The sequence below is a fragment of the Anabrus simplex genome, chromosome 13, assembly GCF_040414725.1.
Source record: "Anabrus simplex isolate iqAnaSimp1 chromosome 13, ASM4041472v1, whole genome shotgun sequence".
In the NCBI taxonomy this organism is placed as follows: Eukaryota; Metazoa; Arthropoda; class Insecta; order Orthoptera; family Tettigoniidae; genus Anabrus; species Anabrus simplex.
This window is the reverse complement of record NC_090277.1, coordinates 40,322,541-40,340,007: the sequence shown is the minus strand read 5'-3', so window position 1 is coordinate 40,340,007 and position 17,467 is coordinate 40,322,541. Positions and strand designations below refer to the sequence as shown.

General features: G+C 40.1%; 1 protein-coding gene across 1 annotated transcript in view; it reads left to right on the top strand.

The window, feature by feature from the left end:
• Positions 1–6,906: 6,906 nt before the first annotated feature.
• Positions 6,907–17,467, top strand: part of LOC136884799 (E3 ubiquitin-protein ligase TRAIP) — a 164,142-nt gene continuing 153,581 nt past the window's right edge. Inside the window, exon 1 of the mRNA XM_068229982.1 lies at positions 6,907–7,010. The gene's annotated coding sequence lies outside the window, so the exon portion shown is untranslated. The remainder of the gene's footprint in view (positions 7,011–17,467) is intronic.

Below are 17,467 nucleotides of genomic sequence, written 5' to 3'. Positions count from 1 at the left end.
TTGATAAACGGGGTTAAAAGTCACGTTGTGAGTTTCACAAATAGGAAAAGTCCTCTCAATTTTAATTACTGCGTTGATGGGGTGAAAGTTCCTTTTGGGGATCATTGTAGGTATCTGGGTGTTAATATACGGAAAGATCTTCATTGGGGTAATCACATAAATGGGATTGTTAATAAAGGGTACAGATCTCTGCACATGGTTATGAGGGTGTTTAGGGGTTGTAGTAAGGATGTAAAGGAGAGGGCATATAAGTCTCTGGTAAGACCCCGACTAGAGTATTGTTCTAGTGTATGGGACCCTCACCAGAATTACCTGATTCAAGAACGGGAAAAAATCCAAAGAAAAGCAGCTTGATTTGTTCTGGGTGATTTCCGACAAAAGAATAGCGTTACAAAAATGTTGCAAAGTTTGGGTTGGGAAGAATTGAGAGAAAGAAGAAGAGCTGCTCGACTAAGTGGTATGTTCCGAGCTGTCAGCGGAGAGATGGCGTGGAATGACATTAGTAGACGAATAAGTTTGAGTGGCGTTTATAAAAGTAGGAAAGATCACAATATGAAGATAAAGTTGGAATTCAAGAGGACAAACTGGGGCAAATATTAATTTATAGGAAGGGGAGTTAGGGATTGGAATAACTTACCAATAAATTTCCAATTTCTTTGAAATCATTTAGGAAAAGGCTAGGAAAACAACAGATAGGGAATCTGCCACCTGGGCGACTGCCCTAAATGCAGATCAGTATTCATTCATTATCTCTGAACACCATGTGATAGTGCGACTCCCTGTGGTTAGTACAGTTATGTGATTATGTGATGAATACCATAGGTTTGCGTCAGGGACGGCCGTACCTTATGTGCTGAAGTGCTGCAGCACATTGCCTACTTGAAAAATAAATTACTTTAAAAATATTATCGACAATCAAATACAGTGCATTGAAAAAGACGTCAGCCAAAGAATAGGAAATTATCCAACTCCCCTCACAACCAGGTAACTACTCGTGTGCTCCACGCCGGGTGGCTGTGCGATCACAGCTCAGCGAGATTTTCTAAGCTTTTAGCCAGAAACCAGGAACTCTGCCTTTTGCGCATGCGTGCCCAACTTTTCCGATAGGCTGTATAAACAACAGCCAAGAACGCCAGGACATCACAGCGATTCTTCTTTCGACCACAGAGAGGCAGCACTTGCATTACGACCGATATGAGAGTGCGGCAGGTGGCACCCTTTTGACTCGGCGGTAGTATTTATGAGGGGATCGCTCAAAGCAAACGGGAAAACAAAATACTGTAGAGCTGTTCCCGCCTGGTCTTTTAATACCAAAGAGGATAGAATACTACCAACTTGCCTATCCCATAGCCACATTTAATATCGATGAACTATAAAAATTGTACTTTTTATGTTGTCAAATTAAGGACATGATATTGTGATTTTCTTTAATTAAAAATGTCTAGTTTATAAATGTCACTATAAGAACATAACATGCAATTTTGCATTACGACGTTATTGGTTTTATTTCAATGATTTTGGTAACATTGGGAAGTTCTGTTTTTGCCCGCTCACACCAAGTGTTTGAGTTCGTGAATATTTTGTCATTGCAGGTGTTATTGTGTGTTTAATTATATAGTTTTATAGTTTTTTAATGAGCAATCTGTATATGTGTTGGGGTCGTTTGCGTGTTTGTTCAGTGTGGAAAACTCAGTGGAGAGCCTCTTGAAAACCACATACCGGTATGTTTCTAAATATTTTTATTTTTTGGAGGGGGGATGGATTACAGCACACAACTGACTTTCTGTACCAGCCGCCACTGGTTTGCGTTGCCTGTAAATGGCGTCGCACTGTGAGAAACACCATAGGTCTATGTTACATGTGCGCATTACATTACCTGTGAGTAGTACCATGATGTGTGGAATACTTTTGATTAGTACCGCAACATGAGAAATGCTATGGTTCTACTTTCCTAACGATAAGTACTATTATGAGGGGCCGATGGCTTGGATTTTAGACCCTTGTAGACTACAAGCATCAACCATACAGTACTGTGCTTTAGAAGCAGTCCCTTGGTCAGTAATACTATTGTTTTACGTCAGTTTCTGTGAATGTGAGGCATTCCGGGTCGGATCCACTGATTGTTTTAAATTCATATCCATCCATTCATTCTTCGTCCTCACGTTTTGAATTCTGGTCAGTGGGGATTTTGGACTTTTAAACTGTCATTACGTTTTGTCACATTTCGTACCAATAGGGGCCGATGATCTAGATGTTAGGCCCCGTTAAACAACAAGCATCATCGTCAATAATAATAATAATAATAATAATAATAATAATAATAATAATAATAATAATAATGATAATAATAATAATACCGGTAATAATGATAATAATAACAGCACTGCTATTATTCACAAAAAGAATAAATCACTCCACAGAATTATTCACACATCACAGATATTGCTTTACTATGTTAACACTCCATGCAAATAGCATTACCACTGCATGAACTGCACACACAGTGAAAACTGTATCGAGTTATGCTATCAGACTGCCACGTTTACGAAGGCTACTGCGAGTATTTTCCTCCTACATGACGCTGGCAATGACGTTTACTCCATAAGCGGAACAATTAACTATGTGCAAGATACAGAGGTGTGTCGGTACTGGCGTACCGGTACGCGTCACCTATTCTCCGAATGGAGCAGTGACAACCTGCTCCAGGAACCTTGTTGCGATGCGACTCGCAGTTTGCTGCTACCGGTCCACTGCTACTGTGACAGACTTGCGCTGCGACTCGCAGTTTGCTGCTACCGGTCCACTGCTGTCTGCTACTGTGACCAGACTGTGACGGTCTTGCGCTGCGACTCGCAGTTTGCTGTACCGGGAAGTGTTGTTACTGCTATTCGCAAACGGTCCAGTGACACAGCCGTCGTCTTCCCGTACCGTTACGAGGTTGTGACAAGAACAGGACGGAGACATACCGATATGGTGTTCAATATTTCATGCGAACGAAAGAAATTCACAGTAATCTACTTCAGCATTAAAACGTTTCTACAAATAATAATAATAATAATAATAATAATAATAATAATAATAATAATAATAATAATAATAATAATAATAATAATAATAATAATAATAATAATAATAATAATAATATTAATAATAATAATCATCATCATCATCCTTCCAAGTACTGGGCCATGTGACCCGTTACGGTCTTGCATTTTACTTTTTGCAAGACTTGAAGCAATCAAATGTCCTTCCGACGGGTTGCTAGCCTGAAGGAAGTAATAATAATAATAATAATAATAATAATAATAATAATAATAATAATAATAATAATAATAATAATAATAATAATAATAATAATAATAATAAATTTTTGTGATTATTATTAATGGCTGTTTTTTAACATAGTTAAAATACCGTATAGTTAAACGTCACTTTTAATACTATAACTAATCATTTAATCTGGCGAATATGATCAATGAACATTTTAAAATTACAACACGGAATACTTTTTAAAACGTCAGATATTTCAAAATGATCATCGGCGATTTCTGAACAACATTATAGGCCATTCACATGTCAGAATCTTAGGGAAGAATTGCACACAAAATATTATCATTTTCCTAGTTGGAAAGTAAGTGGGTAAAAGTAATCGGATTACTTGTAAAGATTACATTAAAAAAATATTTGTAATCGTTACTTTTTCCAGAAAGTCTACTTGTAATTTACTTGAAATAAAATTGTGCCGGGCGGAGTAGCTTGGTCGGTACAGCGCTGGCCTTCTGACCCCAACTTGGCAGGTTCGATCCTGGTTCAGTCGGGTGGTATTTGAAGGTGCTCAAATACGTCAGCCTCGTATCGGTAGATTTAGAGGCACATAAAGGAACTCATGCGGACTAAATTTCGGCATCTCGGTGTCTCCGAAAATCGTAATAGTGGTTAGTGGGACGTAAAGCAAATAACATTATTATTAGTAGATTTACTGGCAAGTTAAAGAACTCCTGTAGAACATAATTCCGGCACCTCGGCGTCTCCGAAAACCGTAAATGTACTTATTGGGGCGTAAAACAAATAACATTATTATGTATGTATTTATTAATTGAAGATAAAAAATGTTTTCCATTCTTTCAACCTACCCCAGTGTGCCACTATCGAATCAGATAAGACAGATTCACAATTAAGTATTTATTTATTTTCCACCTAGTCGATACAATGATTGCTTAAGGCAATTTTTAATGGTTAAAAATGGTACATGTTTCGTATATTATCAACATCTTCAGCCACATAACACTGTTTAGATGAAAAATATATAAATTGACAAAGTAATGCTTTAGAGGAAGTGTCCTTAAAATTAACATAAGATTGACACTTCCTCTAAAGCATTACTTTGTCAATTTATATATTTTTCATCTAAACAGTGTTATGTGGCTGAAGATGTTGATAATATACGAAACATGTACCACTCTTAACCATTAAAAAATGCCTTAAGCAATCATTGTATCGACTAGGTGGAAAATAAATAAATACTTAATTGTGAATCTATTGAAGTGCGATACGGACCATGAAGCTGATTTTATGTAATCAGATAAGACAGACGTGATCATGACATAATCGAAGGACAGAGCAAATCGTGCGTCCGCTGACTACGTAAGCCTACTATGCTATGTTCCTCAGCTCCATTTGTGCTTGTACCGTTTGTCACTGGACCGGTAGCGTGTCACCGCGGAGCCATGCTCCTCAGCTGGACCGGTCTGTCACTGGACCGGCAGCGTGTCACCGCGCTCTGCATGCTATGCCATGCTCCTGAGCTCCATCTGTGGTTGGACCGGTTTGTCACTGGACCGGCAACGTGTCACTGCTCCAGTCATGTCACTGGAGCAGTTGGAGCAGTGACACATTATTTCTGGACCGTCACACCTCTATGCAGGAACCAAAATACGTGATTCCCCTTAATATCTACCAAACAGAGCAAATGCTCCTGCGGTTACCGTGGAGAAAGCGAGAGATATGCAAAGCATTCCTCTAATGCTTTGATGTATCGGTAGACTCTAATTCTTATTAATTAAAAAATTCAGTATATGTTATATAAATACACCTATCGGCTGCTAGTGAATAAAAAATTTAAAGATTAAGGCGACTGTTGCGTTCGTAACAGAGACAAGGAGAAGAAATTCCAAGCCACGTGACGGGATGGTACGTTAATAGCTGCTAGAAGAGAAAAATCATGACGTTGCATGATTAATTGCAGTGCCTGATTCAGACAGGCTCGCCAACAGCAAAACAACTCAAGATAAAACCAACACACTAGCGGAACCAAGTACGGTATGCTATTGCGGTGAAATAAATAAATAATTATGCCGTACTCATAGCCCCTCAAACTTCCTCAAAAATGAATTTCTCCCCTAACATTCTCCCTGATTCTTCTATCCACAAATTTCCCTCTGGGACGATAACATTCCCCTATCTTTAGGGGTGAAACCCCTATGTTGGCCGCCCTGAGGCTAATATAGCGGAGTTCAGTGACGAAAAAAGAAAAGTTCTGAACTTTTGAATTGGGTAACAGTTGAATACTTGGTGGATTATTCTGGTGAATCCAGTGTGAAATTTAGAAATGCATAAGTGAAATGAAATTGAAGTGAAATAAGTGCGTAATCGGTTACAATCTCATAGGACTTACTTTAAATATGTTGATTATCTGTGCAATTTGTAGCGATCTCTTTGAGGAAGCAGACGAAGTTTATGGTACGTCATGTGGACATCTATTCCATTACTTGTGTTTGATGCAGTGGATTGAAAGGTATGCCTTGATCTAATACGATCGATTTTCTGTCACTCGTATAGTTTTGTCATCATAGTTGGTATGATGACCGAATTCCAAAAATGAACATTCGGGTTTCAGTGTTTCCATTATTTATTTATTTACAGTGTTTATCTTGCAGATCCCCTTCATGCCCCCAGTGTAGGACAAAAACAAAGCGAAGACAAATTCATCGTATATATTTTAATACAGAAGGTCCCAGTACTTGGCAAGACAGAATTGATAGCCTTACCTCTCAGTTACGAATGAAAGATACTGACATCAAGAATGTTAATGAAAATAATGAATTGTTAAACCAGCAGAATGAAGGGTTGAGGTGAGTACATGTTAGAAAAGATCGTCCTTTCGTTGTATTTCTCAAGATAAGAGACTAGGCTCAGTTGCTTACGCTATTGTGCAAGGCTGGGAAATGAGGTGGTGGTGGTGATTATTGTTTTAAGAGGAAGTACAACTAGGCAACCATCCTCTATATAACACTAATCAAAGAGAAAAAATGGAAGGGGTCCGACACTTCGAAAAATGAAGGTATCGGCCAAAGGAAGACATGGGTCACGAAGGGCGTGAAAATGAAAGACTCCTTAGCCCTCGCAAACCTAATAACGTCGGGGTCGGTAAAGAACAAGTGTTGACCAAGAGAGGTCGGATAGGATAGAAGAAAGCGAGGAGCCTGGCACAAGTGGAAGCAATGCCAGGACTCAGCTAAGGGCCCCGTGGTCACCAACCCACGTTCCAAAGTTCAGAGCCCTTGAGGCCCCTTTTTGTCGCCTCTTACGACAGACAGGGGATACCGTGGGTGTTATTCTACCGCCCCCACCCACAGGGGGATGGGAAATGAGGGATGATAAGTGGCAAAGAGAATGAGTGGAGTCAAATAGCTTAATATGATAACAGTGAAACTTCATTGGCCATAAATGTATTATTGTAATAGTGGAAACCAAAGAGGTTAGAAACTCTCCTCACTTAACACGCAGAGCAGCGGCGACAGCGCATAGTACTGCCATCTAGCGGTTCGCAGGGAATACTTAACGCGTTGGGCAAAACAGTTTCAGTAGTGTTTAAAAACCTTGAGTTTCGCGCAGACAACCGTTATATAAAACGGTTGCAATGTTGCAAAATATAAATAACGTACTCCTATTCCTACCGAATAAACAAGGGAGTGCGCGGCAACGCCTCACATCTTTCCTTGTACCGGCCAGTGAGTGATGTATATCATTCTATCCAATATAAATACAGACTGATATAAATGAATTGAATTCATTACGAATTTCACAGTCATATAGCATAACCATTGGAGAAAAAAGTTTTCTTACAAAATGAATAACAGCTTTTTTTTTCTTGGGAACATAAAATTCTTAAATTTATAAATAATGTATAAAACATTACATTGTATATTGTGTGTTAAAATTTGGATTCGATCTGATGACGTGTTTTGAGAAATAATTTCTTAAACTTGACGCATTGTTGAAACACGTTTAGAAACGGGCACTTCCTGCCTTCCATTTGACAAAAATAAAAATAAAAAAAATTAAAATACAAATTTAAAATTCCAAACGTTCGTGACTAACGTGAAATAAAACGAGGAACATTATGGTGTGATTGGTTTTTTTATAGGCTTATTGGTTATGTCATAAACAACCTCCAAACTTGAATGAGCATAATAGTTTGGTCGACTTTCTTGTTTCTAACACTCTTCTAACCTACTGCTATACATTGTTACCTATTCAGACTACCGGAAATGTGGGTTAGAGGAATTTAAAATTACCGTGTGTTTTAAAATCTACTACCGTAGGCTACATAACATAGAAATTACAAATAAATGTATCCGAATATCAACGTAATTTAAAAATCCATAACAAAATAATCTTAAATTACGGTATTTTCTGCGACCTAGAAGTGGAATAATGCTCGTAGTTCTCTTCCTTCTTTAAACTGGGGCGGTATTAAGCCTTGATTAATAGCTATGTTTTTAGTTGTTCGTAAAAGGTTGATTCTCAACTCACGATCGCCTTTGTGAGTGTGTGTCTGTCATTACAGAATCAGATTTGAAGTCATGTTATGTTTTCGTATTACGGTAGTTTTAAATGTTAAATGTCACGGCATCTAAAGATCCACTAGTTCTGTATTTGTTGTTGTTTGTTGCCTTTTGTTTTACGTCGCACCGAAACAGGTGGCGACGAACGGATAGGAAAGGCCTAGGAATGGGAAGTGGCCGTGGCCTTAATTAAGGTACAGCCCCAGAATTTGCCTGGTGTGAAAATGGGAAACAACGGAAAACCATTTTCAGGGCTGCCGATAGTGGGGTTCGAACCCACCATCTCCCGGATGCACGCTCACAGCCGGGCGCCCCTAACCGTACGGCCAACTCGCCCGGTAGTTCTGTATTTCATGACTGAATGGAGGCTAATTAGAATAACTAACAAGATTAACTCTAAAAATACTCGACTAACTGCACCTTACAACACGAAAGCCATAGAATCTGGGGTAGCACTGTCTATTATGGCTCTCGGTGATCATTCAATAGCAGGGCAGTTCTTCAGAACGGCCTATCTGACCTGTGAGTTACACTGGAAAAACCCAGTGTCAAGAAACGCAACGATTGCGGAAGGCAGTTTTGTATACGTATCGGTTGTGAAACTTGAAACACCACTTGATCGGTGCTGGCGCCTGGCAAAGAACGCAACAGCAGAGCGCAACTGCAACTGTTATTTTCTTGCAACGGTTTCATTCGACAAGGGTTGTGTTCCGGAAACGTTTGCAATAAAACGGTTACGTTGTATCTGCTCCAGCCCTAAACACTACACATTTTGACTTTCAACCCAACGAAATACAGATTTTAAGACGTTTGCGTCGTTCTTGCAACATAATATAGGGAAGGAAAAAGCTGGATATTGATCTGAATGAACCAGAGATAAGAATAAAACAAATGTATTATAAAATTAAAACGTTATATTGTCATGTTATGACTAGGGGCTACAGTCTTCAAGAGCAAATCACACATGCAATATCTTTTTCAACCTCGTATTTTTGCAGGCAATATTTTTCAGTGTTGAGTCATTGGTTCTATTCACATATGCCTTTATAAGGACTTTGAAAAACTTGTCAGTCAGTAATTTTACACAGCTGTTACATATGCCTGCACTAAATTCATTCAGTGACAAAAACCTGTCAGTTAATTTTCTTTTAATCCCATGTGTGCTTTCTGACAAAAACTGACAAAAACTATTTTCAAATGTTCCTGATATTTTAGCACCTAACTTTCCCCCACAAATATTTGGAAACTTCATTTTAGAATTGTCATACTTTTTCATTTCTATGTGCAAGTTTCTCATGCTATAATCATTATCATGAGATGACAATACAACCCTACACACAGCATGGGGAAATTTGCTACATGCCCAGCCCATGACATAATGGTCTGCATTTTCCTGTATTATATCATGGTCATAATCAGTTACCTGATCACTTAACTCATACTGTTGAGTGACATTAGCATCAAAATTGCACTTCATCACATCGTTATGAGTCAGTAGAAAGTCTGCAACATCAGATTCACAACTGTCATCAGAAGCACAGAGCAATTGATTTATCATAACACTCCTTATGGCATTGCAAAATTTTGTTGCATCTGGGGTTACATTCTTACCTCCTCTTGCTCCGATGATGGAAAAAATGTTTTCAATGCAGTCCTGTGTGAGCCTCTTGGTTAGCAAATAACGAAAACCATAATCACTATATAATTCAGACCACAAATAGTTTTAGTGCAGAAATATTGTCTATCCAACCCTGAATAGAAAGAGGGTTGCCTTTGCGGTTATTCAAAACTTTGAATTGTTCTAGACAATCACAAATTTCATCCAGCTTTTTCATATGCCTTGAGTCATTGCTTAAAGTTCTCCTGTACTCTTTGGGGCTACTGAGACTTGAAGAATTAAAAATATCAGACAAAGTATCACACATTTCTATAAACTCTGCAGTGTTTGCAGCAGTTGATTGCATAGAATTGAATGATACATGAACTCAAGGTTACCGCGTTACGGGCTGCCATTGGCTGTTGCTGTGACGTCACCATGAAACATAGCTGACGGCAGATTATATTAGTGCGCGGGTAATATTTCACATTTTAATAATATGCCGAAGTGATATTTTAGAATTTTCGAACGTCGTCCAATGTATTCTATAGAAACAAATATTCTGTACAAGGTAAAGTATAACATCGTAATGCTACAATATAAGAGGTACTTAGAAGTGCGTGATATTTTAGGTTTAAATCAACGTATTCAGGACAAATGAGACTATAATATATTAACTATTGTTCACTTTTACCTTAGTGAAGACAAATTGCATGGAATCTGCACCTCACTAAGGCTGACAGATGGGGTTTGTTTTATATCAAAAACATTGTTAATTTGTTCAACACTTCATGGTGAAAACTTACAGGACACATTGCGATATGTAATAACTTCAAGTCTTGGAACACTAGCATCAAGTACATGGTTTGCTTTTCTTTCCGTTCACATAAGTCAAGAAGAGTATTACAGTCTAGTATATACACTACCTACTCAATTTGCATCAAAAGGGCTATAGTTCGAATCGTAGTCGATGAAAGCAAGACAGGGTATGAAATTAGTTCTTTTCCGAGTTCTGCGTAAAAGGCAAAGGTACCGTGGCTTTGCAAATGAAGTTTGAAACAACAAATACAACTGTCACGAGCACTTCTTGACCTTGAAAACACTTACTTTGTTGATAAATGCCATATTCTCGCTTTTCTCTTATGGGCAGCGTATATGTTTTTTGATTTCTGTTTTGTAGCCAACCAACGCAAACGGAGTAAGGTTCGGATCTTAGCATATCATCGTTGCCGGGACAAAACCTCCTATGTGATAATATTTTTGGAGATATACTGACCCGCAGCAGAATGCCTTGACAATATTCACACAATATTGAACCTTAGATGACAGAACCTTACCGTCCAAAGTTCTAAGCTAAAATATTTCACATAGGAGGTTTTGTCCCGGCAGCGACAATATGTTTTCAAGACTTGGGGATGAACGTCAGGAAAATGGCTTTTCAGCAGAAGGGACGAGCAAACCTCCACGAGACAGCACGTGTACCCACCCCAGACTTGGGTCATCAGGTGGTGTCAACACCTCTCCTGTGGGCGTGCCCAAGGACCTATCAAATTTTCAGCAGCAATATACGATGAACCCCGCAACTTATTTGAATCCCTCCACACAACAGTCGGTATCTTCCTGTAAGGATAGATCATCTCTATCAACAGCTGGCAGTTCAATGCCATTAATATCCTTGTCACCCTCATTCAATGCCAGAGCTTCAGCCATGTCTGGGAGGATGTTGCCAAACATAGCCGACATAACAAATTCTCCTTCGGCAGGAGCTACAGGTGACACATTGGAAAGAGGAATATTGTAGGAATTAGCTCCTAACAACAACAATCTGATCCTATTTTTGACATCAGGTGGAGAAGGATGATCATAGAAATGTCCAAGACCTTTTAGGCGCGAAAAGAAAATTTCCAGACAATCTTGATTCAAACATGCTGTGAGAATGTATTTAACACTGAAAGATTCCATGTCTTTGAAAAGGCCAAGCAGGGAACTGATATTTTTCAAAAATCCTTGTTGAAAGGGAAGCATGTTTCGCAGAGCCAATACGCATGTTCTCACAATTCATAAAATTCTGTTAGGCATTCCTCCTGTTTATCGCGATGAATGCCAAACCCACATGCAAGTGGCTTGTCACTCTCAGGTATTCTAGAATTCAAAATGTCTAGTGTCCCATCGGCAAGCTTATGAATGCACTAACATGTCCTTGGTCTGGCATAAAAAAACCGGGTAGCCTGTGCTGTTGTGTTAGAAAACAATTCAGCTGCTAATCGTACACGCTGTCGCTCCCTGCCTATCACATTAATATGCTGCTGAGAAAGCTTAGGACACATTTTAAATTCACTGCTATCCAGAACCAATAATATTTCAATCACATTTTTCGTTGCTGGTTTTTTTTTTCAAGGTAGTACAATACCTTTGTCCAAGAAGTGATTTCTCATTAACTTAAATAAACGAGGTACATCAGCGTCGTTGTCATCGAAAACGTTTTCATTCCCCACCCGGAAGAGGTGGGGCGGGCCACCTAGAGGGTAACGCCCTCTCTCTGGCCAGGAGAGATGACGGGGTTGGGGAGAAGTGTGGTGAAGAAGGAGATGGGAATGGCAGTGTGTAAAGTAGAGTAGGGAGAGATTAAGGGGCCTCTTGGCTATGAGGGGTGTAATGCTAAGTTGCTTTATTTGAGTATGATAAATACAATGATGTGATTACAAGTATTATAGAGATGGATGTGAGACAATAGAGAAGTGAAGGAAGAGGGGACATACATAGGGAGAGTTGAAATTCAGAAGGAAATACCGGGGTTAAGCTGCAAGTTAAGGAGATGAAGGGAAGCAGTTACATGGTAATAATAATTTCGTGTGGCTATTTCTAGCCGAGTGCAGCCCTTGTAAGGCAGACCCTCCGATGAGGGTGGGCGGCATCTGCCATGTGTAGGTAACTGCGTGTTATTGTGGTGGAGGATAGTGTTATGTGTGGTGTGTGAGTTGCAGGGATGTTGGGGACAGCACAAACACCCAGCCCCCGGGCCATTGGAATTAACCAATTAAGGTTAAAATCCCCAACCCGGCCGGGAATCGAACCCGGGACCTTCTGAACCGAAGGCCAGGACACTGACCATTCAGCCAACGAGTCGGACAGTTACATGATTAAGAGAAGCGATGAGAAGACGAAGGAGTTCATATGTAGCAATGGGAGAAGGGATGAAACCGGTTAGAGGAGGGGGTGGACAAACTGGTGGAGGTAGAAAAACTGGAGGAGGAGCTGGCCGGGGGCGACAAGATGAACGGTCGGAGGGTTGACGACCAGGTGAAGGTGGGGAACGAGAGGGCTCCACACGATAAGATTGGCCGTGGACACGGGCACTGGTATTGATAAGCTGTTGAACTGCGTATGCGTTCCAGATCCGACTGGCACGAATGACGGGAACGCCCTCTGTGCGAAGTTCTTGGAGAACGTCCCTGTCAGAGAAGTCAGGAGTGATTCCACGAAGCACACAGCTGTACACAGCAGGGGATGGTGAAGGCAGTTGAGTCGATGATGACGTCTGGGCGGAGGTGGCGGAGATGGCGATGGCGAAGTGTTGACAGTTGAAGCCGGCGGGCTAGCATTGAATTGCTGAATGGCAGGGGGTGTAGACATTGGGAGAGAGGGCAACATAACAGGGGAAGGATGACAAGTGATAACCGTGGTGACAGGAAGTGAAGAAGGGGTGAGAGCGGATGGCGTGGTGGTAGTAATGGTAATGGTTGTTGGGTAGGTGGGTGGTGAGGTCAGAAACGTCGTCGGGAATGGAGGCTCATGGACAACTGGAACAAGAGCAGGATTGGCAGAAAGCTGAGCTTGAATATACGGAGGGGTTGGCACCACGGTGTAGAGGTGGCACTGAATCGTCGCACCCGAAGTGTAGAGACGGCGAATGGCATCCTCGTCGCTGAGATGGACTAAAATCTGTGAAGAGGATCGAGAGGTGAGGCCATCAGTCATTCTGTAGACATTATGGACCGGCAGGTCAGCGGCGCAAAGGTCATCGAAGATGTCATCTTCGGGGATGGCAGGATCCACTCCAGGTATGACACAAAATGCCATCATCGTGGGGAAGTCAACAGCCAACGAGGCGTCAACTGATGTGCTAATTGAGGTCGGCTGAGTAGCAGACATAGGTGAAGGCAACCTGGCCGAGCAAAAATAATGCTGAAGTCCAAAGATAATGTTGAAGAAGGTGTATGACAGCAAACACCAACACATTTCTGCTCGCGTTGTGAGGATTGCGAAAATGAGTGTTTAGGTATGTTACCTCAAGTTCTTTCCACACAGATGCATTCTTGGCTCCCATGTCTGCCACAGTAGTTACAACACTGTGCGAGATGCTCTCCAAGGACAATATTATTCTTTTCAGAAGTGTAGCTGTCATTTGTACGTCAAAATCAAAGAAGACAGGTTGTTTCCAAGATGCAAACCACCCTCGTAACATAACAACAAGAACATTGCTATGTGGGCCTACTATTCTGTCTTCTTCTTGTTCATAACAAATTCTGCTTTCGATATTCATTTCATCGAATGATACAACAAAGATTCATTCTTTGTCGCTCAGTCTTTCAGCTTGCATTTTCATCAGAAGTAGAACGTCTTGCAGTATGCCTGGCTGACAGCGAAAGGAGCGGTTTATCCACGCTCTTAGCGTTGAAACTGCAGGCAGCGGGTATCCCACTTTTTTTCCCTCAAGTAAATGTAGCATTTCTGTGAAACAGCACGTAGAGTAATCACTTTACAAATGTCCTCCTTATTCCATTGAACTCGTTTAGATCCATTTTAACAGATGTCTTATTTGGCTGGGTGAAAATACGTATTTTCCTCAATATTCGTTTATCTTCATAAGACGCTAAAGCACTCATGTTCTTCTTTAGTTTGTGAACATTTCTTTGTGAAAGTGACAGCGTATTCGCAGTCCTTTGTTTCGTCATTTCAATTTCATATTCACATCAGAAAACCGAGCATTTCTTGCTTCAAGAGCTGCAATACTTTTCAATAAGTTGTCCTTTTCTGAAGTGGCAGTAGGATTATCTTGTGTGTCAGTACATTTGTCAGCTGTTCTCTTAATGGGTGATATTTTTTTTAAGTCTCAAGAGCTCGTTTCTACACTAGTCTTTTGTCGTATCACTCCCTCCTTTCTTCTGCAGTAGGCGAGGTCATTCAGGCACTAACTACAGGCATGTTGCTATTCCTATTCACTTAAACAGCATTTGTGTTAATGCATGGCAAGATAAGTGAGGGAACAGCACCGGGTTTGAGGACCCAATTTGGAGGCAAATTCAACAATTCAGACCTCAAATCTCTTATGTAGTCTGACTGCTGGAAATGAAGAAAGCATATTCAAGCATTTTTAATATTTACTGGGTCTTTTCTGCAACACTTCGATACCCAAACCTTTTGTAGTTTAATATCACAGAGGCAAGCATGCAAAACTATTTCACTTTCTTTGGTGTTTCGGTTGTGGGATTTACAGTTTACCGTACTACAGCTCAGCCCGGCATTGTTTGTCACAAAATTCTAGAGCACTGTGAAGAATAGAACCGTTGTCACCATATCATGACCACCTGTTAAGCGATGTCTCTGTGAATACACTTTACGGCTTCATTACACAATTATCTCATACCTTGTACGGAGTAAGTCACAGCCAAACAGCACTAACCAAAAATGAAACCAGGTCCTCTGACGCTTGAACACTTACACACAGTAAACGTAAACAAATACATCCGATACATGTGATAACTAAAAGATTTGCCGCGATCTACCCTGGTCCCTCGTGGCTAGCTGTTCGACCGTGGCGTCATGCGCTAAGCGAAGAAAATGCAACACCTTCTGAGCATGGCTGAGTGTGCCCCCTGACATGAACTAGCATTCCAGAAGCTACAGAATGGCTGAGGACCCTGGTGGCTAAACATACCCTCATATTTGAAAAGGGGGAAGTGTGATACATTTCTTTGCTAACTTTGGGGCTAACCTTGGAATCATTTTTGAGTCCTTGTAAAATTCTGTTATGTGAGACCAACAGCATATTTTACCACTAGAAACAAAGTCATACTTTTTCAGATTGTTTCTCACTGACTTGATTGAGGTGGATCACACCGAACAGTTTTCTCACATTCATATTATTACTCCCTTGATCACACACAACTGCTTTAGGGACTAATCCTATTGCCTGAAGTTGACTGACAATAAATAGCACCAGCTCTTTGATGTAGTGTCCTGCCATAGCATTGTTTGTTAGGAAGTACCCAATTATTTGTTTGTAATTGAGGTACAAACCTTTAATCATGAATACCATAGCCTGGTTACATTGTTGGCGCATGGGAGTTGTGACTGGCTGTACAGGAGTATCAACACCAAAATCTTTATAGCCCTCCAGTTGATCCTTCTGGGGATCATATGACAGTGATGACTTGATGGAAATCTCATCAAATAACAGTGAAATAACCTTCTCCTCCCTTCTCATTTTCTTAGTTTTTATTTCCATCAAGCTTAGAACCATTTTATTTACTCCAGGATCCTCTTGAGCATTTTGTGACCAGCTTCTTAATGACCTGGTACTGGGTAAATAAAAATGCTTTTGCATGAACCTGTATGACTTAGGCGAACAATAAAGCAAAGCTAAGGCAAAACTTTTGCCAGTACTCGAATATCTTCGACCCTGAGCTTTATGGTTCCCTTGATTTAGTTGAAAATTTATAAAGTTCTGAGCAACACTCTTATCAACAACACTTTTCTCACAGTTACACTTTCACTGATTTTTCTGTACCACGCATAATTTTCTTCTCAAACTTTTATCAATCAATCAATCAATCAATCAATCAATCAATCAATCAATCAAACAATCAATCAATCAATCAATCAATCAATCAATCAATCAATCAATCAATCAATCAATCAATCAATCAATCAATCAATCAATCCTGATCTGCATTTAGGGCAGTCGCCCAGGTGGCAGATTCCCTATCTGTTGTTTTCCTAGCCTTTCCTTAAATAATTGCAAAGAAATTAGAAATTTATTGAACATCTCCCTTGGTAAGTTATTCCAATCCCTAACGCCCCTTCCTATAAACGAATATTTGCCCCAATTTGTCCTCTTGAATTGCAACTTTATTTTCACATTGTGATCTTTCCTACTTTTAAAGACACCACTCAAACTTATTCGTCTACTGATGTCCTCCCATGCCATCTCTCCACTGACAGCTCAGAACATACCACTTATTACATGTGATAAAATTCATTTTTGGGTCAGTATTGAAAGTATTTGTATTAAAAAACACTTAGTCGAGCAGCTCGTCTCCTTTCTCCCAAGTCTTCCCAGCCCAAACTTTGCAACATTTTTGTAACGCTACTCTTTTGTCGGAAATTGCCCAGAACAAATCGAGCTGCTATTCTTTGGATTTTTCCAGTTCTTGAATCAAGTAATCCTGGTGAGGGTCCGATACACTGGAACCCAGTGGCGAATATAGAATATATTTTTGGGGGGGGGGCCAAGATTGATGTAAGGTTAGGTTAAGTAATTTTAAGAGGTCAGTCGATTTCAAACACTTTAGAAAGGAAAAAGGAAACATTGATTTGGGCAGATACATTCATACATACATACATACATACATACATACATACATACATACATACATACATACATACATACATACATACATACATACATACATACATACAGTACACCAATGGTTACAAAACGAAGTCCAGGTTTCTTGGTACACTTGCAAACTTATCAAGAACTTCTTCGTCACTAACTATAATGTCTCTGTGGATAGAGAGTAAAGCAAGCCCGTTAAGCCTACTTTCAGATGTGCTGTTCCTTAAGTAAGTCTTCAGTCTCCTTAGGCTAGAGAAAGTTCTTTCTACGTTTGCGATGGAAACAGGAAGAACGGCGAGTAATTTGAGAAGGGTATAAATGTTGGGGAAGAAAGTCTTGTCACATTTTTCTAGAGAACTTACAGCCATTTTGGGAAGATTTGAAGGATTTTCCTGACTCCAC